Here is a 26197-nt window from a genome sequence, read left to right as displayed (position 1 = left end):
TTTGAACTGCTTTTATTGCTGCCTTTTTGAATCGACATCGCGCACATTCTATTCACTAATAATAGTAAAACATAATACATACTTACCTGAAATACGGACTAACAGAATGAAAAGCATCCTCATAGCTAACAGGACGTTTAGAAAGTGTTGTAGGTGATTCATTATCCCCGCAGTGAAATTTTACTACAGTGTCAGCTGTTCGACTAAAAGTTACTTTACAAAAGCCACAAACACCGCCCCCTCGATATTCCTTCCTTTTCTATTGGCTAACTCCGTCTCTCTCTCTCTCTCTCTCTCTCTCTCTCTGACAGGAATCGTGTCTCACTTAACCCTTTAACACCCGAGAAAATACAAAATACATGTAACCCCTTTTATTGGCTAACTAAAATGATTAGAATATGCAAGCTTTCGAGGGAACTCCGGCCCCTTGGCCTAGTACTATTAACACCCGAGTATACCCAACTGGAATAAAGCCAACAGCCCACTAGGAGAAGTAATCGGCAAGCGGATGATGGAAACTTAGTGATTCGGATGAACGTGGAAAGCGCCGAAGTTTCTGCAAAACAGAAAAGATGAACTCGGCGCTAAACAAGTTCCATCAGTTCTCTGCCCGTGGAGGGCAAGTTTAATGTTGTGTGACCTGCAGGATGTACAGTTTAGGCTTACTGCCCGACAATGCAGACAGCTTCACCTGCCAAAAGTGCTTAGTTAATATAGAGTTGGTCGGAAAAATACACGAATTGGAGGACCGTGTTAGGAACGTGAAAGCAATTCGACTGTTTCTGATTCGGCTTTAGTCTTTCCAAGTCCCGCTGTAGTCAGTACGCGGCCGAAATCCGCAGCACCAATTCAGCCACAGGGCGAGCGGCTAACCTTAAGACTGTGTTCTAAAAAATCAAAATGTAGTCCCTCAGCACCCAGGTCACCAATTCGGACCCAGAACATATTCTCAGCACTTTGCAGCGCACCTGTGGATCCCTAGAACAACAAAGTGCTCATAATTGACGATTCCATAGTGAGAAATGTTAGAATTCCAAACTATGTTAAATATGAAATTAATGTTAAATGCTTAGCAGGGGCGAAAATTTCGGATTGAGGCCCAATTGGATCGTGTTGCCGAGAATGAAGTGTCTACCTGCTGCATGTCAACACTGATATTTATTTTCAGAAATCTGAGGTATTAAAAGGGGGACGTTATCTCTCCCTCTATGCACCAAAGCTAAAAGAAAATGTCAAAATTTAGTTGTATCTGGGCCCTTAACCAAGATTATCTAGAGAGGATGTGATTTATAGCAGATTGTGTTCCCTTCACTGCTGGCTAGAAACCTGGTGTGCAAATAAAAGCATAGTGTTTGTGAACAATTGTAATGATTCATACTGACCTTGAAGTATTTTGACATTCTTGATATCCTTCTGCTTTGAAACATTCTGACCTGTCATTGCTTACACGTCTTAAACAACTATTATCATACACTGATAATTTCTGTATTATCTATATCTATTTTATTTATTACATATCGATTGACTAGGGCGGCACAGTGGGTAGCGCTGCTGCCTCGCAGTTAGACCCGGGTTCGCTTCCCAGGTCCTCCCTGCGTGGAGTTTGCATGTTCTCCCCGTGTCTGCGTGGGTTTCCTCCCACAGTCCAAAGACATGCAGGTTAGGTGCATTGGTGATTCTAAATTGTCCCTAGTGTGTGTGTGCGCGCCCTGCGGTGGGCTGGTGTCCTGCTCAGTGTTTTTTCCCTGCCTTGTGCCCTGTGTTGGCTGGGATTGGCTCCAGCAGACCCCTGTGACCCTGTAGTTAGGATATAGTGGGTTGGATAATGGATGGATCTATTGACCATATTTACATATCTACTGTATATTGCAAGTACCATACATTTCATCAATGCTCATATTGCTTACTATACGTCAATTTTGCTGCTACTTCTTTGTCTTGTCTTTGCACAATGTCTTGTATGTGTTTTAATTTTAAATTTAAATTTTAATTCTATTTTTAATTTATTTGCACTTCATGTTGTTTCACTGTGGACCCTGAGCTTTGCAATTTTGTCTGTCTGTATTATTGTATATGGTTGAGATGACAATAAAGTTCACTTTGACTTTGATTTTTGGGAAATGCCTTGATTTTTCAAAATAGATGGTCTTCAACCTAACCCATAATCCCTGTTGTGGGGGATCCAGTAAATTTAGTCATGATGCAAACCTTAAAATGACTTTATAACCAAAAAAAAAAAAAAGGTGTATAATTAGACGAAGAAATTAAAAACAGACCCTCTACCAAGGGCACCTGCTATAGAAACTTAGTTAAAATTAAAGCAAAAAATATATATCACCAGTTCAGAAAGAAGTATGCAGCTTTCAATGTTTCAAATCTAATCTGTCTTCTCACTGAAACCTGGCTTAGTAAATGTGACACTGTTCCCCTAGCTGAGGCGTCACCAGATGGATACTCGTTCCTTCATAAGTCTAGAGATTCTGGTCGATGAGGAGGACTTGGAATAATTCATTGTAACAAAATGCAAATCACTTCTAAAAATGTAGGCAACTTTACATCCTTTGATGTATTCATTTTAAATATTAAAACAGATTCCAACACAATTGTAGTGCTAGTCTACAGACCACCAGGGCCACATTCATTGTTCATGACTGAATTTAGCAACCTTCTGTCTGATTTGGCTATATATTATGATCACGTAGTTCTGATGGAGGATTTTAATGTACACATTGATGTGGAAAATGACACATTTCAAATGTTTTACTTATTTATTAAATTAAGTAGGATTTTTTCAGGTTGTCAAAGGTCCAACTCATAATCATAACCACACAGATTTAATTAGAACTTACAAAGTTGAAATTCAAACTTTAAATATTACTCCATTAAATGAAGTTATTTCCGATCAATACTTAATTACGTTTGATTTGGTTGTGTCCTTACCAGTACACTCACAGATTAAAACAAAGTCAGTGCAACATCTAGACTAATTCTGCTACAAGATTTAGAGACATTGAGTAAGTCAAGTGTAATTGTGAAAAAAACATTTAAATCAGTTGGCATCAAATGTAAACGTGGAAAACAATTTACATCAGCTAACCTCACACTATACTGTGACCTTGAGAGATGCTCTGGACACAGTGGCTCCCCTTAAAACAAAAGTGATCAAAGCACATAGAAACTTTCCCTGGTTTAAAACAATCGAGCTCTTAAATTAGATTGTCAAAAACTAGAGCGCAGATGGAGAACAACAAAGCTGTAGGTTTTTAAAATTGCATGGACAGAGAGTGTTAATAAATATAAAAAAGCTCTCTTTAAATCTCGCTCAGAATACTATTCTACAATCATAGATAGCAATAATAAAAATCCTCGGGTACTGTTTAGAACAGTGGCTAAATTAACAAATGGGAATTCAGATCAACAGTGCAATATACCAACAGATATTAGCAGTACAGACTTTATGAACTTCAATGAGAAAATTAAAAATATAAGATCCCAGATTCCAGCATTGCAGTACAAATCACATACTACAGTAGCTTAGCAGACCCTGTCTCACATTGCATTCGGGACTTTAGAAATTTTAATCCTGTAACAGAGCAGGAATTCTTGACTTTAATTTCTTAAATGAAACCTACTACTTGTTCCCTAGATCCAGTGTCCACAAAATTAGTAAAAAGTGCAATGGATGTTCTTTTAGAGCCTATTGTTAACATTATCAGTAGTTCATTATTGCATGGCACAGTACCCGATGCACTAAAAGTGTCAGTCATCAAATCAATTAAATCAGTTAAATAATTAAAGGCCTATTTCAAATTTCCTCTTTCTCTCTAAAATAAGCAGTCGCCAATCAGCTTCAGTCACACCTTACGCATCACAATTTATTTGAAAAATTCCAGTCTGGTTTCCTCACTGGCCATAGTACAGAAACGGCACTAACACGGGTTGTAAACGACATTCTGATATCCTCGGTTGAAGGAAACTCCTCTGTAATTCTGTTGTTAGACTTAAGTGCAGCATTTGACACTATTGACCATTCGATTTTACAGCACAGCCTAGGAAATGATTTTTGGCTCACAGGCACTGTCATCACTTGGTTTAGCTCTTATTTATGAAATCAATTCCAATTTGTACAGAAATGTGCTGACAGGACTTCATCATTATACACAGAAGTGAGATATGGTGTCCCGCAGGGCTCAGTTCTGGGACCGTTACTGTTTTCACTTTACATGATTCCACTGGGATCTATCCTTAGATAGATGACACCCAGTTATATCTTTCTTTTAGATCAAATGAAGTTTCTCTGATGTTGTCTTTAATTAGTTGTGTTAGTGAATTAAAGGACTGGATGGATGAGAACTACTTGTCTTTAAAACACAGATAAAACAGAGATGTTAATTATTGGAGGGAATGACGCTGATCATAACAATATTCTGTCATCATTTAACTCAGTTGGAATCCCCATTTATTTCACTGAATCTGCCTGCAATCTCGGAGTTATCATTGACTCTGTAATGTGTGCTTTAAATAACATGCTAAAGTTGTCCAAATCAGGTTTCTTCCATCTTAAAAATGCTGGGAAATTAAGGTGTTTTCTAAATAAACAGGATTCTGAGAAATTAATTCATACATTTATTTCAAGTAGGATTGACTACTGCAATGCGGTGTTCACTGGATGTTCAAACTGTTCTCTATACAGCCTCCAGTTAATCCAAAATGCTGCTGCAAGAATTATTACAAGAACAAGAAAATCTTGCCTGAAGAAGGGGCCTGAGTTGCCTCGAAAGCTTGCATATTGTAATCTTCTTAGTTAGCCAATAAAGGTGTCATTTTGCTTGGCTTTTCTCTACATTCATAATGGCTAACACGGTACAACAACCTAGTATTACAAGAACAAGAAAATACGAACACATAACTCCAGTTCTTAAATCCTTACACTGGCTACCGGTTAGGTTTAGGGCAGATTTCAAAATCTTAGTTTTAACGTATAAAACCTTAAGGTCAAAGTCAACAACAACAACATTTATTTATATAGCACATTTCCATACAAATAATGTAGCTCAAAGTGCTTTACATAATGAAGAAAAGAAAAATAAAAGACAAAGTAAGAATTAAAATAAGACAACATTAACATAGAATAAGAGTAAGGTCCGATGGCTAGGGAGGACAGAAAAAAAAACTCCAGACGGCTGGAGAAAAAATAAAATCTGCAGGAGTTCCCGACCATGAGACCGCCCAGCCCCCTCTGCTTAGTTATCTGAACTTATCACTTACAAACCAGAGAACACATTAAGATTTCAAAATGCCGGACTGCTTACGATTCCAAGGATTAATAAAATAACAGCGGGAGGTTGAGCTTTTAGTTACAGGGCCCCTAAACTGTGGAATGGTCTGCCTGCTACTATAAGAGATGCCCCTTTGGTCTCAACTTTTTAAATCTTGGCTAAAGACTCACGACTTCAGTTTAGCACACCCTGACTAGAGCTGCTGGTTAACTGTGCACACTGCATCTCTATTGTTAGTCATTAACACTAAAACATAAGTAATGTGATAGTTCTAATTTATTACTAACCCTCACCTATTCGGTTTCTCTTCTCGGTACTCTTGGTGCCACTGCCCACCTGCCAAGTTGTTTTGCCTGCCTAAAGATAAGTCATCTCTGATGGAGGATCACAGGAATCATCGGGTAGAGGGGTCCGTTCATCAGATTGGCTGGCCCTGAGCTGACTCAGCTGTGGAATGGCCAATAGGGGGAAGCAGCTTGATGGCCGAAGTTTCCAGGACTCTGAACCAATCCAAATTGCATTATGTGATATCATCTACTGCTGAATTCTGCTCTGTACTTGTAATATTTCTATTATATTGTATTGAGGATTACTTGTGATCTGTTCTATGTATTGTATTTTATTGAACCCCTTTTTATGAGATGCACTGCACGCCCAACCTACCTAGAAAGGGGTCTCTCTCTCTCTCAACTGCCTTTCCTAAGGTTTCTTCCATTTTCTTTCCTACAAGGGCTTTTTTTGGGAGTTTTTCCTTGTCTTCTTATAGAGTCAAGGTTAGAGGGCTCTCAAAAGGCTGAGCCTGTTAAAGCCCATTGTGGCACTCCTTTTGTGATTTTGGGCTATCAAAAATAAATTGTATTGTAATCATACAAACGACGATAACGTTATACCGATGGGTCCGAAAGCCTAACCTCGCCTCTTTGAGCTCAGTCTCCGCCCCATCCCACGTCACCCAGTGAGACTACTTGTAGTAACAGCAGGATGATGCATCAGCTCACTTCTCCAAAATAAAGCCTTCGTCGTCCATCCTCCTTGCGGACGGCAAGTCCTTCGGGGGGTCAAGGAGGAATATGCTATGACATTTTTTTATCTCTTTTTAGCAGTCCAAGATGATGTTTGGAAAACATGTCATGCAAACAACCCCACCTGTCCGACATACTTAATCATATAAAGAATTATGTTACCATTTTAAAAAATGACATTTCAATGAAGTGCCTACCATTTTATTGCCTCTGTAGTATTTCAGTACAGATTCAGCAGTTCATTTACATGATTCATTGTTTATTGTGCATAGGTCACCTCTTGCATTCTACCTGTAGTATCGAACTTTTAAGTCCTGCTGACCCTTTCACACTCCTAATAGGACATTTAATAAGTGTGCTTAAAGTGTCACATAAAAGTGAAGTATATGACATATTTTCACGTGAGCAGGTTAGAATGTGTTGCTTTGATTTTATCAAAAGCAGTTAATGCAGGACCGTCTTAAAGTATAGGCACTGGGTGAGGACCCCAGTAGCATTGGGGCCCACAATGTTTCTGTTTTGCTATCAAAACTGGGGCCCCAGCGGGACATATAATGATGTTAAGACGGCCCTGACTTAATGAGTATCCACTTCCTGATATCTTTGCCAACAAAAATGCTTTTAGATTCACACACAAAATCACCTATTAGTGTGTTACCCATGAGTATTCGAACACTACACAGCAAAAAATAGTTTATTTGAGGAAAAAAAAACTATTAGAACAAAATGTGGGTGATTTTTAATTTACATACAGGAAGTTCAATTGCAGGGACACAAAGTGGTTATTGAAAATACAGTACATCCATGTTCACTGCTACACTAATGTTGTGTTTACAAACTACTACAGTTGCATATAGAGTATGTCATTTGTCACATGTGCTCTTGGGAGGCAGGCTAAGGGCTTAACTGAGGGCAGAAAACAAGGGCAGGCATTGACAAAACGTACTAACATTTTCTCTTCCTCTTCTGCAGATCCCCTAAACAGAAGCCCAGCTAAAAGTTCACCAGGTCCTGCATTCCCTTCCCTTCCCTGACCTTGCTGATTCCGGTTTGATCCATCACAGACCCGCCTCTTCCTCTGCCATAGCTATAAAAGCCAAGCACCTTCCCTCACCTGTCTGTCACTGTTTTGGGCACTGACCCAGACACTACTCTGGCATTACTTCAACTGATTTTGGAATTGTTCACAATATATGGGGCGGACCCCTAACTCTTTTTCTGCTTCGTGTCTCTTGTCTTACACATTATATTGAGAATAGTTATTAAGGGCAGGGAGACCCCTCACACATATATGTAGGTTGATGAGGCAGACTTATACCTCAACAAGGCATGGCAGGAATCTTATTAGGTACAGGACCTAGACATTAGACAGTAACTAGACAGTAGACATGCATGGACAACATGGTTATTATTTATATTATATTATAAACATCACCATAGTAGAAGTCTGTAACCCAGCCAAAGGGCATGCACAAACCAGTGTGTTTCTTTGTGCTGGTACTAAGAATGGATAAATGGAGAGGGTTATGCCAGGAAGGGCATCTGGTGTAAAATTTTGCCAGATCAATATGCAGACAACAAATCAAATTTCCATACCGAATCAGTTAAGGGCCAGGTTAACAATGGCTGCCACCAGTACTGTTAGGAAACAGGGTGATGGCAGAAATTAGGCTACTGTTGGTTGAAGAAGGAGAAGAAGATGGGGGAGACATGTCCAGAGGCAGGAGGAAGGTAAAGAGAGTGGAACTGAGGGTAGGAACTTTGATTGTTGTCAGTATGACTATCAAGGATAGAGAGTTAGCTGATATGATGGAGAGAAGGAAGGCTGATATATTGTGTGTGCAAGAGACTAAATGGAAGGGGAATAAGGCCAGGTGGATCTGAGGTGGATTCAAATTGTTCTATCATGGTGTGGATAGGAGGAGAAATGGGGTAAGGGTTATTCTGAAGGAACAGCATGTCAAGAGTGTCCTGGAGATGAAAAGAGTGTCAGGCAGAGTGATGATTATGAAGCTGGAAATTAGAGGTGTGATGACGAATGTTGTTAGTGCATATGCACCAAAAGTTGGGTGTGCAATTAATGAGAAAGAAGATTTCAGGAGTGAGTTGGATGAAGTGATGGCCAAGGGACAGAAAGTGGTGATTTTAGTGGATTTCAATGGACATGTTGGTGAAGGGACCAGTGGAGACGAGGAGGTGATGGGTAGGTATGGTGTCAAGGAGAGGAATGAAGAAGGTCAGAAGATAGTGGATTTTGCCAAAAGGATGGACATGGCTGTGCTGAATACATATTTTAAGAAGAGGGAGGAACATAGGGTGACGTACAAGAATGGAGGAATATGCACACAGGTAGATGACATCCTATGCAGTAGAGTCAAGCTGATGGTGACTGAAGACTGCAAAGTGGTGACATTGGAAAGTGTAGCTAAGCGGCACAGGATGGTGGTCTCTAGGATGACATTGGAGATCAAGAAGAGGAGGAAAGTGAGGGCAGAGCCAAGGATCAAATGGTGGAAGTTGAAAAAGGAAGACTGCAAGATTTGAGTTTAGGGAGGAGATGAGACAGGCAGTGGATAGAAGTGAAGAATTACTGCTGGGAAACTACAGCAGATGTAGTAAAGGTGACATAAGGACATAAGAATAAGGGTGCTTGGCGTGACATCTGGACAGAGGAAGGAGGAAAAGGAAACCTGGTGGTGGAATGGCAAAGTACAGGAGAGTATACAGAGGAAGGCAAAGAAGAAGTGGGATAGTCAGAGAAATGCAGAAAGTAGACAAGAGTACAAAGGAGATAAGACGCAAGGTGAAGAGAGAGGTAGTGAAGGCTAAGGAAAATGCGTATGATGAATTGTATGAGAGGATGGACACTAAGGAGGGAGAAAAGGACCGGTGGGTTAGACAGAGGGACCGAGCTGGGAAAAGATGTGCAGCAGGTTCGGGTAATAAAGGATAAAGATGTAAACGTAATCACAAGCAAGGAGAGTGTGTTGAGCAGATGGAAAGAGTACTGTGAGAGGCTGATGAATGAAGAGAGTGAGAGAGAGAAGAGGTTGGATGATGTGGAGACAGGGAATCAGGAAGTGCAACAGATTAGCAAGGAGGAAGTAAGGACTGTTAGGAAGTGGATGGAGAATGGAAAGGCCGTTGTTCCAGAAGACACACTCGTGGAAGCATGGAGTTGTTTAGGAAAGATGGCAGTTAAGTTTTTAACAAGATTGTTTAAAGGAATCTTGGAAAGTGAGAGGAGGCCTGAGGAGCGGAGAAGAAGTGAACTGGTACTGTTATTTAAGATAAGGGGGATGTGCAGAGCTGTAGTAACTACAGGGGAATAAAACTGATGAGCCACAGCATGAAGTCATGGAAAAGAGTAGTGGAAATTAGGTTAAGAAGGGAGGTGATGATTAATGAGCAGCAGGATGGTTTCATGCCAAGAAAGAGAACCACAGATGTGATGTTTGCTCTCAGGATGTTTATGGAGAAGTATAGAGAAGGCCAGAAGGAGTTGCATTGCGTCTTTGTGGACCTGGAGAAAGCATATAACAGGGTGACTGAGAGGAGCTGTGGTATTGTATGAGGAAGTCAGGAGTGGCAGAGAAGTACATAACAGTTGTACAAGATAAGTACGAGGAAAGTGCGACAGTGGTGAGGTCTGCGGTAGGAGTGATGGACGCATTGAAGGTGGAGGTGGGATTATACCAGGGATTGGCTCTGAGCCCTTTCTTATTTGCAATGGTGATGGACAGGTTGACAGACGAGATTAGACAGGAGTCCCCATGGACTGAGATGTTTGCTGATGACAGCGAGAGTAGGGAGCAGGTTGAGGAGACCATGGAGAGGTGGAGATATGCTTTAGAGTGGAGAGGAATGAAGGTCAGTAGGAACAGACAGAATACATGTGTGTAAATGAGTGGGAGGTCAGTGGAGTGGTGAGGATGAGGGGAGTAGAGCTGGTGAAGGTGGATGAGTTTAAAATACTTGGGATCAACAGTACAGAGCAATGGGGATTGTGGAAGAGAAGTGAAGAAGAGAGTGCAGGCAGGGTGGAGAAGAGTGTCAGGAGTGATTTGTGACAGACGGAGATCAGCAAGAGTGAAAGGGAAGGTCTACAGGACGGTACTGAGACCAGCTATGTTGTATGGGTTGGAGATGATGGCACTGACCAGAAAGCAGGAGACAGAGCTGGAGGAGGCAGAGTTAAAGATGCTAAGATTTGCATTGGGTGTGACGAGGATGGATAGGATTTGAAATGAGGACATTAGAGGGTCAGCTCAAGTGGGACGGTTGGGAGACAAAGTCAGAGAGGCAAGATTGCGTTGGTTTGGATATGTGTAGAGGAGAGATGAGGGGTATATTAAGAGAAGGATGTTAAGGATAGAGCTACCAGGGAAGACGAGAAGTGGAAGGCCTAAGAGAAGGTTTATGGATGTGGTGAGAGAGGACATGCAGGTGGTGGGTGTAACAGAGCAAGATGACGAGGACGGAAAAATATGTAACAAGATGATCTGCTGTGGCAACCCCTAATGGGAGCAGCTGAAAGAGGAAGAAGTAGAATCAACTCTCGAACGTCAACTGAGTAAAGTCAAATCAAGTGCATTCACTGCAGTTGCGTGCGGTGTGCCATTACAGTCAAATGCAGCTCCTAAACCATTTGACCTGACCTAAAATTTGGTACAAATATATAGTCAACAAAGGTCATGGTCAAGGTCAAGGCTCAATGGAGTATGGTGAAGTCAAGTGTATGCAGTCCGCTGATTCTGGTGGTAGATAAATACAGTTGGGTGTCATCAGTGTAACATTGAAAATGAATACCAAATCTCCCAAAAAGTGTGCCAAGTGGCTGATGGTATAGATAGTAAATAGAAGAGTGCTCATAACAGAGCCCTGGGTGAACGCCACTGGTGACTGTGGTAGGCTGTGATCTAAAATTCTTAAGTTGAACAAACTGCATACAACCAGAAAGATGTGAAGCAAATGGGTGAAAACCAGGCTGAATCTGTTCAAATAAGCCATTATCAGTAATATAAACATGCACCCTTGTTGGCACTGTCTTCAAGTGTTTTTGAGAGAAATGGCAGGTTTGAAATTGGTCTAAAATTATTCAAATTATTGGGATCTGCTCTAGGTTGCATTAAAATTGAAATTAGAGCAGCCATCTTAAGAGCTGAGGGAACAACACAGGAAGAAAAAGATGATTGTATAATGTCATTTATCAATGAGACAACAGGCAGTAGGCAAGCTATTACCAAATAAATGGGAATTGGATCTAACCGAGAAGCACAAGGTTTATTTTTTTTAATGAAAACAGAGATTTCAGAAACAGTAGGAAGTGTAAAGGACACAAGGGAATTTAAGATAAACCTAGAAACAGAATTAGTATTGTGTAGTATAGTTCATAGTGTCAGCTGCTACAGGTTATTGTTCATTTTAAAATTCATGAAAATATCACATTGTGCAGTGGAGTAAAGATGAGGTGCCAAGGGCATTGGTTGGCTGTAGATCCTTATTAAAAGTAGAAAACAAAGCTCTAGATTTCACTTCACCTAACCAAAACCATTCGGCAATAATTGTCAGATTTTGGCAGTAAAAAGAACACCCAGTACTATAGATTTGCTTTTTGATGACTAAAATTGCACTTACTTCACTTTGGAAGAGCATTAAAGTTAGGTGAAGTAAGAACAATCTGTAAACATCCATGGAGGTGAGTGCTTGTAAGGTGAGGACGAGTGTTCACCTTTATTGCACTGATGTGCAAAAAGCTTGTCTTGCATGTGCACATCATGGAAAACATTGGAAGAAGAAAAACAGACAACTTTTTTAGCCTTTGGGAATTAACTGGACCTGGCTGAGTTTTATCCCAAAATTGTACACACTCCACAGATCGAAGCGCATGTTTAAATTCAGATGATTCTTGCCAGTCCTAGTTGCAGGGATCGTTCCTCAAGTGACACAAGCACCTGTTAGGCTTTTGATGCACATCAATCGTAAACGGACTCTTTGAAAATTGCAAGAACTTAGTGGGAGTGTCACAGCTCGCCCTTAACTTCCCTAAAAAGTCGAGAAAGTCTGTCATTATTACGGTAATTTGTGCAGATGCCGAGTTATTTTTTAAATCACGCAGTTACTTTGTCACCTGTCACTACCTCCTCTATAGTCGCTTACATTCATTCTTTTACAATCGCTGAGTCAGTAAACGCTTTGTTTTCTTTTTTCCAAGAATCCATGCTATACTGAGGCTGCTCAGTATAGGCTGCTGTAGCCTTTCCCTGCACAGAAAACGATCGAACCACGATAGCTCATCTGCTTTCACAGCCCATTACTAGGCTTTGCACTTTACGTCTACAAACACGTCAGCCTGCTGGAAAATGAAAATGTGAATGCTTTGTATTCAAGTGCCTTCTCAAACCGTACTCTTTCGTGACAGCAACATACTCTTTACTGAGCAGACAAACAGATTTGTTAATCAGGTACAAATCGATATTTCTCACTCTAATTACTATTAAACTGTCTATTCTCATCATCGATTCTTCTCTTTTTTAAGGTTGAGGAAGACATATCTGTAGATATTTGCCTGCTGGAAAAGAGGAGTTGTGGAATCTCGGTACCTGGCGAAGTTTCGCACTCTGATAGGCGCTAATCGGGAGCCTCTACATGTCATGTGACGGCAAGGGGCGGGGCAAAAAGAACCTCTTCTCGAGGAATTTGACATCAGTTGCAGGGGTGCCCAGAATCGGTTTATCTGTGGTGACAAATGCATTTTAACGGGCCAAATATTTTTTTAAGGGCCGCCTGTTGAAAAGCCCTGTTAGGTTATGAACACGGCGCGAACTTTCAAAAGACTCTGAACATCTGATGGTCAGCTGCTCCCGTCACCGCGGGGCACACGATTTATACTGTGAATTTCACGAATCCAAACGTTTATCCTTCATTATATCATTCATGACTTTAAACACCTGGCTAAAGTCACCCCTCGATCAGCCGCGATACGTAAAACGCTTGCTCTCGAAAATCTTAAACCTGCGCTCATGTAGATGTCCAATTACTGCTCACTTTGTAACAGACCTTCATTTAGTAAAAACGCTGGACTGAGTATGTTGTCGAAAGATATATGTATATAAAACACTTACTTTGAATTAGAGTCATCATTGCAATTAGCAGTACCATCTTCATGACGTCTAAAAACTGCTGTCTGCTATGGGTTTCCCTCTCGGAGTACTCTACCCCTGACGTCAGTGGGAGGCGGGTCTGAACATTTTACACCTGTTTGTTCGCTACACCGCTCTTTCCTTCCCTTTCATTTAAAAAGTGCAGTATTTGTTGCGGTCCATTGTCAGGACCAAGTTTTGGAACTCCGTTAATTATTTGTATATCACAGATGGGACTACAGGAATGTGCAAATAAAGCGAGGCGATTACAAAAGTAGTAAGGACTGTAGTAGTCCTTAGTAGTAGGACTGTTATTTTAGTGAGGATATTATGTTTATCCATTGTGGGAACATGCCGTATAAGAAGTTAGCCCGTCTTGATGTTGTCAGAGGCACTTAGAATAATGTGACGATCCGGGTAAATAAGAACAGGAGCACTCACAGCTGTCGGGTCCTCTTCAATTTTATTTTATTTACTCTGTCTTATACAAAAATGGAGCAATCTCGTTGACTCCGCAATTCCAGGGATCCTTCACCCCAGCCTATCTCCGAGGTGTGTCCGCCCCTTACATCCCTCCCATTCCTTCAGACAAGGTTAGCAAGAACTGCCTGCAAGTTACAATAATACTGAATACCCCGTACTGTATGGCTAATGAATGAACAGACCTGCATACAAACTAAGCTAAACTTAAAAGAAGTGGTGAGGTGGGCGGCCTTCTGCTGTTATACACCTTAAATCTGGCATAGCTGACTGATAAAAATTTGCCAGGCTAATACGGTGAAGCATTTTAAAAAGTTGCTAAAAAATCATTATTTTAACATGGCTTTCTCATAGTTTCATTTTAGTTTAACCCTGAAATTCTGTATATGCATTTAATTATTATTTTTGTTCATAGCTCCGCAATCCATACTAACCCCTACTTTCTCTGCTGTTCTCTTTCCGGTTTTCTGTGGTGGTGATCTACGCCACCACCACCACCTGATCAGGGCACCATGCTGTCCTTACATTGATGGATTAAAGGCCAAAGGTCCGTATGACCGTCATCATCTCATTTTTACATGTGAAGCCTAAAAAGCATGAGGACTGATTGAGGTCATTTCTGTTAGATACTGTAGAATGCCCAGTGGGTGCTGGCAGGGTGGTCTCGTGGCCTCAGTACCCCCTGCAGATTTTGCTGTTTTCTCCAGCCCTCTGGTGTTTTTTTTTTTTTTTTTTTTTTTCTGTCCTCCTGGCCATCAGACCTTTTTTTATTCTTTGTTACTTAGTATTGCCTAATCTTATTTTTATATTTTTCCTTCTTCATCTTTGAGCTAAGTCATTTGTACGAAAACATGCTCTACAAATTAATGTTGTTGTTAGGCTGCATTGCTTTGTAAAAAAAATTGCAACAACACATCACAAGTCCTTCTGGAAACAAACAAATAAAAAAAGTTTTCAATTGGATATGATATTTTTATGTTTTTCTTCCTCACATGGAAGAAAAACTAACTTTAAGCTTTGCTCTTAATCAGTAGTGTTTTAATAAATTCAAGATACATAGCATGTTTTCATAGCATTTATATATTTTTGGAAATAAAAATATAAAAATAAGCTAATTTTTAATATTTTTCTTTATTTGGAATGCTGCCTTTATATGTTCTCGTGTATTGAATTGTACATAACTGACATGGAGTGGCATGGCGGCGCAGTGGTAGTGCTGCTGACTTGCAGTAAGGAGACCAGGATTCTCCTTGCATGGAGTTTACATGTTCTTCCTGTGTCTGCATAGGTTTCCTCCTACAGTCCAAAGACATGCAGGTTAGGTGAATTGGTGACACCAAATTGGCCATATTGTGTGCTTGGTGTGTGGTTGTATGTGCTCCAGCCACCCCATGCGACCCTGTTCAGGACTAAACGGGTTAGACAATAACTGACAAGTGATGTGGCCAGGACTAATGTGGAAGAAAGCGATGTAAAGCTGACCATTCGAGAAACCCGGTGAGCTAAGATCAACCTCTGCAAACCTGAGTGTCTGTCCCTGGGCCTTGTTAATTCACATTGCAAAAGAAAGCTTCACTGGGATCTGTAATCTCCTGAACTGAAAGGGCATGTCCGTCGCGATTAGAGGAATGCGAGGGATTAAATCCCTCTCACCGATGCCACATCCTGTGATGATTATCGCTTCTATGAGTTGCTCTGAAGCGGACAGACCTGGAGACGGGTCCCTTTGCAAAGTTTGGGTGGGCTCAGGTTTCTCAGAAGGACAATCGACGTTCCTACTCTCAATGCTAAATTGTGTGGCGCCATGCTAGGAGGACTAATGGAATTTTAAAATTCTGTAGGCTAATGAAGTGAATCGTTGTCTTATAACATAGTATTTATTGAAGTGTATGTTCATGAAACCGTGTCAAATAATTTGAGTACAAACTGATTAAACATCAAACGTTACTCCTTAACAATGTCTAGATGATAATGTCTGCCCGAACAAATAGGTATCGCTAGCTAAGTGGAGGCAAGAGAACTTATTAACGGATTTTTTTCTATAATTTTCTTGAATATTCCAGTTGATTTTGGCGACTTCTCTCATTGCGCTATATCTGATGGTTCACTTGCTGGAGCGATATATTCGTGGTAATCCGAGACAAAGGCTGCGGGCCGAGGGGAGGGGGATGTGTGATGACCGGAGTGGGGAGCCAGGCAGGCCCTTCTCATTCACACGCCAGCCTCCGTTCGAATTGGTCTACCTCTGGCCACGTTTTGGAGCGTACCTTGCCTCTGCTTAGCTAGCAATACTTGCTTGGTTATTGATTTTTAAAATTTGTCCCGTTTCAATTCTACAGACAGAGAGAGAGAGAGAGATGGATGTGATTCATAGATAGATAGATACTATATGACAGATAGCTAGCTAGATGTGACAGATACTATATGACAGATAGATCAGACAGACAGAAAGATAATATTAGGAACTAGCTTATTTATAACATCCTTGTACTTCAGTTTTTGATCATGGTATGCCACTGATTTGAGACCCAGATCTTTTTAACAGTGCTCAAGTCTATGACCAACTGTTTTCAATACCCTAAGCTTTGTGGTATGTCGCAGGGAAGGGTGAGCAGCAGGGACTGTGCCTGTATGGTTAGGGGACACAATAATGAAGTGTATTAGAACAGATGTAATTATATTGAAAAACTTTTATCTGAACAGGAGAGATCAGAAAAGTTGCAGTTAGAACAGGTATGTAAGCGTTGGTTTAAGCAAATTGGATTGATAGTCCTAAGATTAGAAAAGGATATACTGCAGTAGAATTCTCCTGGGTTTTAGGAAAAGGGATAGAATGGTAACTTTCTATGAGCTTATGGTCAGAAATCCAGATCAAGATACTCGAGACAGCAGTATTCTCAAGTCCAAAAAAACATATCAGGCATATGGAAATGTCTTGTGTTTCACTTCAACTAGGAAAATCAACATGTTACCTCATGTTATAAATGTTAAAGAACAGTCAAAAGGCAAAAAAATAGTATCTACAGTGCATCCGGAAAGTATTCACAACGCATCACTTTCTCCACATTTTCTTATGTTACAGCCTTATTCCAAAACGGATTAAATTCATTTTTTTCCTCAGAATTCTACACACAACACCCCATAATGACAACGTGAAAAAAGTTTACTTGAGGTGTTTGCAAATTTATTAAAAATAAAAAAATTGAGAAAGCACATGTACATAAGTATTCACAGCCTTTTGTTCAATACTGTGAATACTTTCCGGATGCACTGTATATATATTGTGATGGCCGGGACATCCCTCAACCAAGAAAAACAGCCTTTTCAAGATAAAATATCCCCTAGAACGCTAGATAGCAGCTCACCTGGATGGAAATGGCATGGGACATGGAGTCCGTATCCTCAGCCCTGTTGGGTACAGTGGCTGCCGCCAGGGGGAGCTCACCAAGATCCAGGGGGATATGATGAGGACGTCAATCCAGAAGTGCTTCGGGATCACTAGGACGGAAGCCCGCAGTACTACTGGGACGATTAATAAAGATTAACAAAGAAAGATGTGTTGGTGACCCGGAGAAGAAATACTTCCGGGTCAGAGATTTCAAAAGGACTCTGGGAAACCCCAGCAGATGGAGTCGGAGTTGGGTGGTACAGGACGGAGCTGCTGGGAGTGGAGGATTGGTTGTGATTATTGATTTATTGTACTTATTGGAGAATTGTGGAAGAGTGCTGTGCTTTGTGCACTATTATTGAACAATATTATTATTAAAAATCTTCTTGGTGTTTTACACGTGTGTCTGTCTTACGAGTTCAACGGGGCAACAGCGACCCCAAGCGTCCAATATATAATATATACACACACAGTAGAGTCTTGCTTATCCGACATAAACAGGCTGGCAGAATGTCGGATAACCGAAAATGTCGAATAATGGGAGGTGTTAAGAAAAAGCCTATTAAACGTCAAACTACAGTGGTGTGAAAAACTATTTGCCCCCTTCCTGATTTCTTATTCTTTTGCATGTTTGTCACACAAAATGTTTCTGATCATCAAACACATTTAACTATTAGTCAAATATAACACAAGTAAACACAAAATGCAGTTTTTAAATGATGGTTTTATTATTTAGGGAGAAAAAATCCAAACCTACATGGCCCTGTGTGAAAAAGTAATTGCCCCCTGAACCTAATAACTGGTTGGGCCACCCTTAGCAGCAATAACTGCAATCAAGCGTTTGCGATAACTTGCAATGAGTCTTTTACAGCGCTCTGGAGGAATTTTGGCCCACTCATCTTTGCAGAATTGTTGTAATTCAGCTTTATTTGAGGGTTTTCTAGCATGAACCGCCTTTTTAAGGTCATGCCATAGCATCTCAATTGGATTCAGGTCAGGACTTTGACTAGGCCACTCCAAAGTCTTCATTTTGTTTTTCTTCAGCCATTCAGAGGTGGATTTGCTGGTGTGATTTGGGTCATTGTCCTGTTGCAGCACCCAAGATCACTTCAGCTTGAGTTGACGAACAGATGGCCGAACATTCTCCTTCAGGATTTTTTGGTAGACAGTAGAATTCATGGTTCCATCTATCACAGCAAGCCTTCCAGGTCCTGAAGCAGCAAAACAACCCCAGACCATCACACTACCACCACCATATTTTACTGTTGGTATGATGTTCTTTTCTGAAATGCTGTGTTCCTTTTACGCCAGATGTAACGGGACATTTGCCTTCCAAAAGTTCAACTTTTGTCTCATCAGTCCACAAGGTATTTTCCCAAAAGTCTTGGCAATCATTGAGATGTTTCTTAGCAAAATTGAGACGAGCCCTAATGTTCTTTTGCTTAACAGTGGTTTTGCGTCTTGGAAATCTGCCATGCAGGCAGTTTTGCCCAGTCTCTTTCTTATGGTGGAGTCGTGAACACTGACCTTAATTGAGGCAAGTGAGGCCTGCAGTTCTTTAGACGTTGTCCTGGGGTCTTTTGTGACCTCTCGGATGAGTCGTCTCTGCGCTCTTGGGGTAATTTTGGTCGGCCGGCCACACCTGGGAAGGTTCACCACTGTTCCATGTTTTTGCCATTTGTGGATAATGGCTCTCACTGTGGTTCACTGGAGTCCCAAAGCTTTAGAAATGGCTTTATAACCTTTACCAGACTGATAGATCTCAATGACTTCTGTTCTCATTTGTTCCTGAATTTCTTTGGATCTTGGCATGATGTCTAGCTTTTGAGGTGCTTTTGGTCTACTTCTCTGTGTCAGGCAGCTCCTATTGAAGTGATTTCTTGATTGAAACAGGTGTGGCAGTAATCAGGCCTGGGGGTGGCTACGGAAATTGAACTCAGGTGTGATACACCACAGTTGGTTCTTTTTGAACAAGGGGCAATTACTTTTTCACACAGGGCCATGTAGGTTTGGATTTTTTCTCCTAAATAATAAAACCATCATTTAAAAACTGCATTTTGTGTTTACTTGTGTTATATTTGACTAATGGTTAAATGTGTTTGATGATCAGAAACATTTTGTGTGACAAACATGCAAAAGAATAAGAAATCAGGAAGGGGGCAAATAGTTTTTCACACCACTGTATGTTAGAATTTACAAACATTACGAACCTAATACAGTGGCTCGTTTGACGAACGTCTCTGAACACATAGAAATTGGGTTATGACTAAAAAGTTCGCCAAATTTTTGCCTCTGTTCACACGCAAGACAGAGACACACGCGCACGCACGCGAGAGAGTCGCATGCACGCGCATGGGAGAGAGACTCGCACACACACCAGAGAGGGCTGGCCACATAATCCACTGTAATCATGTTTTACAACAAAACAATGGAAACATTTAACTGAAAAAATGAACTTAGCAACAAAAAAATAGACTACGCTCAAGCTCGCAACTTGTAGTTCTTGTTGCTGATTGATGCATTTTTTTTTTTTGCAGTGGCATGTCGGATAATACAGGATGTTGGATAAGCGAAACTCTACTGCGTGTGTGTGTGTATATATATATATATATATATATATATGCAGTGGTGCAATCGTAGTATTGCTGCCTCACATTAAAAAGATCATGAGTTCAGGTCTTGTGTGCAGTGCAAAGTGTTTTTAGTAATGAGAAAAATGCCATGTAAATATAAAAAATTATAATCTGACCAAAATATTTATTTTAAAACAGAAATAAATGTTATTGCTAATACTGTGCAACTTTTTTTAATTATTTTATGCACTTTGAGACATGCCTGCGTCAGATGTGAGCAAAATGACTGGTTCCCTTTTGAAATAAAATAAATGTTGTTGGTAATACACTGCACTAGTTTCGCTGTATGCACTATGAGATGTACCTGGGTCAGATATGACCAAAATGTTTATTTTTTTATTTCAAAAATTAGAAAAAAAAAACAAAAACGTATTGCTACCACCTGATATTCTGTCCAGTTGTATCTTTATTAACTTTTTGATGTGCCTGTGTCAGATTTGACCAAATTTAAAAGGGAAACAATGAAAAAAATTCCTTGTTCTTCGCTCCATCTTATATTTCTTATATCTTATATTTATTTTTATATATTTCTTATAGATCTTCAAATGAGGGTCTGCTTAGAATTCCAAGAGCTAAACTTAAAAGAAGTGGTGAGGCGGGTGGCCTTCTGCTGTTACGCACCTAAAATCTGGAATAGCTGACCGATAGAAATTCACCAGGCTAATACGGAAGAGCACTTTTAAAAAAAATTGCTAAAAACTTGTTATTTTAAAATGGCTTTCTCATAGCTTCATTTTAGCGTAACCCTGATATTCTGGATATGCATTGAATTATAATTTTCTAGCGTGGCTTCACAATCCATATTAACCCCTACTTTCTCTGCTGTTCTCTTTCTGTTGTGTTGATCTGCGCCCCACCACCTGATCAAAGCACCGTGCAGTCCCTCCATTGATGGATTGAAGGCCAGAGGTCCACATCACCATCATCATCTTATCCTACCACGTGAAGCCTGAAAACCATGAGGACTGATTGAGATCATTTATGCTAGGTAGAACACTTAGAAGGGGGCTGGGTGGTCTCGTGGCCTCGGAACCCTTGCAGATTTTTTTTTTCTCCAGTTGTCTGGAGTTTTTTATTTTTTTATCTGTCCTTTCTGGCCAACAGACCTTACTTTTATTCTATGTTAACTACTACTGCCTAATTTTAATTTTTATATTTTGTTTGTTTGTTTTTTTCTCTCCCTTCATCCTGTAAAGCAATTTGAGTTACATCTTTTGTACTTTAACATGGCCTTCTCCTAACTTCACTTAAACTTAATACTGATACTCTGTATGTTCAATTCATCATAATAACTATTCATGGTGGCTCTAAAATCCGTACTGACCCCTACTCTCTCCTCTGTTTCTTTTCCGGTTTCTTTGTGGTGGCGGCCTGCGCCACCACCACCTACTCAAAGCATCCTGATGCTCCAACATTGATGGACTAAAAGCCAGAAGTCTACGTGACCATCATCATCAGGTCCTTCCATGAGAACTCTAAATCCAAAGAGGACTGTTTGACTTATGTTAGGTAGATTGCCCAGAGGGGACTGGGTGGTCTTATGGCCTTGGACCCCTGCAGATTTTACTTTTTTTCTCCAGCCTCTGGAGTTTTTTTTTTGTTTGTTTTTTCTGTCCACCCTGGCCATCAGACCTTACTTCTTCTATGTTAATTAATGTTGACTTATTTTTATTTTTTATTGTGTCTTCTATTTTTCTATTCTTCATCCTGTAAATCATTTTGAGTTACATTTTTTGTATGAAAATGTGCTATATAAATAAATGTTGTTGTTGTTTGCCCAATACATTCATTTGTGTTGGTTTAAAATTTTATTATTACCTGCTGCTTACTGGCTGCTGCAAATGTCTGGCCCAGCTAAATTTTTTCGTTTGAAAATATGGGCCTACTGAATGTGTAATCGGATATCCCGGCTATAAGCCATTCCCTGCAGGAAGGCCATAAACTGCCTAACTTTTATGAAGCAGGGTCTGGAGGACTGAAACGTGACTGTTTTCGAGAGGCCTTGCTGTACCACATTTGTCCACAGTCTGAAGTAGGACTGGATGAATCAAGGGAATTGACGGCACCTGTTGGTCCATCATTTATGACAGGAATGGTATAAGCTGGTCACTCCACCTTTCTTTGTGTCTCTGTTGCCAGCTCTCCATGAAGAGAAGACCACCTCCCTCGGCGGCCATATTCAAAACGCAAATGTTGCCTGCTTCTGAAATGCCATCCGATGGAGACCAAGCCCGAGCGAACATACAGCAAGACAGAGAGACACCAAACTGACACAAGACAAACTGCTGCGTAGGGTGTAATAGTATTTTTTGCCACACTCAATTTACTTTATTCTTTTGGGTGTACTAATCATAATGCAGTACATAACATTAAATGTGCAGTTTCTTCTCCTGCCTGTTCTTTTACTCTGTCTAAATGCATGAGGTTCAACTTGTAAAAGGAAAGCAGGGAGAAAGTGCTGCACTAAAGTACCTGACAGTATGGTAAGAATATGAAATTTAAGACATTTTGTTAAGGTCTACAAAATAAAGATAATAAAGGGGAAAACAGGGTCACCTAGGACTTCATTTCACAAAACAGTAACCGAAATGGAAGATTCCTCAAACATGGATTCAATTGCTAAACTCATTTTTCAGTCCCTCACAATTATAATGATAAGCCTGATGCGGAGGTTCAAGACCGAAAAACAGTCCAGCTTTCACCGGGCATTCTGTCAAACGTAAGAGTGCTTAAACGGTTCATGAATGTTTTAGTACAGGACTTAAAATGTGATACAGTAGCTTGAAGTTAGTTAGTGGAGGACTAATACATGCTTTTTTAATCTATACTTTGAAAAGAATTGGACCAACATGTCATTGAAGAATGTTAAAAAAAAATGCATTTCCCACTAATACAGGCTTAATGGCTTAAAGCCAAAAAGAGCAGGAAATAATACACAATTGTTTAAGTGTAGTCATCCCAACAGATTGTGTGGAAGCACAGGGCTCTTATTTTATTTGTGTGTACAGAGGAGCCTCCAGCTGTCAAGATCCACAGACATCAACGGATTGAGTAGATAATCGTCTGAAGGTGCGGAGCAAAGCCAAGTGAACGTCCTTTTGTATTTTAACAGGGCAACATGCAGAGGCAAAAGAATTAAACAAATGGCAGTAATGTGCACTCTTAGCTTTTCACTCAAATAAATGAACCAATAGGGTTGTTCACTTTATTCATCTAATTTAAGTTAATAAAACTTAAAATAACCCCGCTTGTTGACACTACAGTACGTAGCTTTTTCTAGTTTCCTTGACATCATTTTCTTAGATGACACATTAACACAGGAAATTCATGTTGAAGTGTTACCGACCTCAGGCCTAGGGGAACCTGGGCCAGCAGGTACAAGCCACTGTTGCTAGAGGGTGTAGCCACAGCGATACGGTGTAAAGCATAAAAGAAACAGACAGCAGTCCCGAGTCTCAGACCATACTTCTGTTTTTTTTTTTTTGTATTCTCCTTTTCCCAGAAATATATATATACTTCAATTTCTGCATAGATCAACATGGCAATCAGTGAAAACAATGGTGCAAGCCAATTTCCACTGCACAACAAATAGTGTAAAGACATTTACTTTGAGTCCTTGATTAGAAACCAATTTTCCAAGGAAGCAGACAGTTCTGTATCCCCACATTGTGTGTAGATGAGATACTAAATCAAAGCAGTCTGACTATTCAAAGCAGGTGACTCCTTAGCAAGACAGGTAAATATTTATGTCCTGTAGATAGCCATCAGCAATAACCTGTAGCAGAATTTTCCAGAAATTCTGCCTTTTCTTTAAAACACTGGTTTATAGCCCATTACACTAAGCAACACACCGAAATGTTATTTTCTTTATGATTACTGAGATCTAGCCCATTACGGAAGCAACACCATAAATTATTTTATTCTAAGAGAAGTGTAATCAGCCTTCTGGGGTTTTGTCTTTACTTACTTATTTTAAGCTCATCTTACTCAAAATTAACACTTTTTGAACACTATGCCAATGTCAATTTATTTATATAGCACATTTAAAACAACACAGGAACGCTGTGGCCAAAGTGCTTTACAATAATAGAATAAAACAAAAACATACAATTAACATGAATAACAAATAGAAATAAAATAAATTAACATAAAATAAATAATAAATAGAAGTAATGTTACATAATCACAATGAGGAAACCATCAGTATTACTGAAGGTCACGGAATACAAGTGAACAGAAATGAGTCTTTAGTCTCGTTTTGAATTGTCGGCGACTCCTTTATGTGACGAGGTAAAGAGTCCCACAGGCGAGGGGCAGCAGCTGCCAAAGCCCTGTCTGTCCCCCTTAGTTTGACACTTGGGACAACGAGAGACAAGAGACTAAAAACATGATGTGCCCATTTTCATTATACGCAGTTAAATTAAGTTTTATTCATTTATAAGACAAGTTTTACTTATGTGCTATTCTTATATAAGAATCGTTTTGTTGCTATTGTACACAAACTTAAGTTAGTCCAACTTTGTGTTGTTCTATAGCTTCAAAATGATTTGATTTACTCGAACATGAGGATCATGATTAGTTTCAATTAACTGACTATGTTTATGTTCAATTACTGGAATGTACAGTATCCATTAAAAACAATGTACATTTTTTCTGAACACAAGCAACAATAAGAGGAGTGAGGATGGGGACTTTGAGAATTGTCAACATCAGCAAAACACAGAAACTGCTTTTGGACTTTCAGGGCCTCCATGTCCGGTCACAATTCACAGAATGGATGCAGAGGATGTCATCATGGCTGAAATAAGAAGTGAAGCAAAATGAAACCCCTTTTATTAGCTAACTGAAGAGATTACAATCTGCAACCTTTCTAGACAAGTTGCGTGTAGAAGGGGTCCGAGTTGACTGGAAAACTTCCAGGTTTTAATCTGTTCGGTTAGCCAATACAAGGTGTCTCATTTTGCTTCACTTCTGATTCTGAAATACTCGGCAAACAGTACTCAATATTGCATTAACTTCAAAAAATATAAAGCAGATCAAAATGCTAAAATGTCAAATGGGGAGTGAGATAAAGACAGTAAAACTATTCGGCCGCCTAAAAATAAAACCAGAGCCTTTAATGCACCGGACTGTCAAAGAAAGCAATAAATGACATCCCTTCACGTTCTCCGATTTTTTCCTTGAATAAATCCGGTTTATGTCACATCTCGGGACATTTCCTCGATAAACACAACACAACGTCATTAAGCCTATGAATCCAAAAGTTCTAAAAACATTTTTATAATTTAACTGACAAAATCAGCACACGTGAGCCTTCGTAGTATTATGTGACGCAGTGTTGGAGCCGCCTAGATGTCGCGTTTTCAAATTCTTGCCTGTTGTTAGTCAATGTGAAGTTTGCACGATATCCTCGTGTGTTTTTCTCCAGCAAAGACGAGTATGTCTGATTGATTGTTGTTACTAGATCGGCCCTGTCCGAGTGTCAGGGCAGTGCACAGTCCAGGTTTTGAATATTAAATCACATTACGTATATATCCACTTACAAACTCATTTGCCATCCATTTCGTTTAAAGGGCGGAATGAGAACGTACTCACCAAGTCCTGTAAATGTTTTCCCATGTTCAAATATTCCATATAAAGACAACAAATGCACTGTACAGTATACGGAACTTAAGCTATTAGTCAACGGTTTTTGGCGCCTGCACGTTTAAAAGATTTTGTGGGTGGGGCGATTGACGAGTTGCCTGTTACGTCTCTGAAAGGGCGGGTTAAATTTGCTCCCGTGACAAATAATGAACCATTGAGATCGATTATTTGTTTTAAGTAATCCATGCCACGCCCTTTCATGGTTGTTTCCGAAAACGGGTCTTTTCTTTCGCGAAAATGTACATGAACTGTTTACCACAAAACTTACCTAGCTTAAAGCAAATCAAATAATAATGTATTGTATTGTAAATAATGGTGTGTTTGTATTTAATTGGTTGGGTGGGTTTGGGTTATCGCCGTCCGGGGTTATTTATTTTGTAAAAGTACCAATTTATTGAAATGTGTCTTCGTGCTTGACCTTGGCAATGGCGCGCAATAATGTTGAGCTTTTGTTTCTGACTATCTTCTGTAATAAAAGATACAACAGGACAGAGCTGTTTATTTGCTAAGATGTTATCTAAGCAAACTACCGAGACACTCGAGTCGTGCGTGTATGGGGCACGAGTGTTCTCTTCTTAAAGAGCTGGGTGCAGTTGCGTGCATGACG

The 26197-nt window shown here is 40.0% G+C and overlaps 1 protein-coding gene across 1 annotated transcript in view; it reads right to left on the bottom strand.

The window, feature by feature from the left end:
• Positions 1-25634, bottom strand: part of LOC120514461 (natural cytotoxicity triggering receptor 3 ligand 1-like) — a 240417-nt gene extending 214783 nt beyond the window's left edge. The window contains exon 1 of the mRNA XM_039734851.1: positions 25540-25634. The gene's annotated coding sequence lies outside the window, so the exon portion shown is untranslated. The remainder of the gene's footprint in view (positions 1-25539) is intronic.
• Positions 25635-26197: the final 563 nt, after the last annotated feature.

Source organism: Polypterus senegalus, chromosome 14 (assembly GCF_016835505.1).
Source record: "Polypterus senegalus isolate Bchr_013 chromosome 14, ASM1683550v1, whole genome shotgun sequence".
NCBI classification, from domain to species: domain Eukaryota; kingdom Metazoa; phylum Chordata; class Cladistia; order Polypteriformes; family Polypteridae; genus Polypterus; species Polypterus senegalus.
The sequence above is the reverse complement of the archived record's forward strand: the minus strand, read 5'-3'. Positions and strand labels throughout refer to the sequence as shown.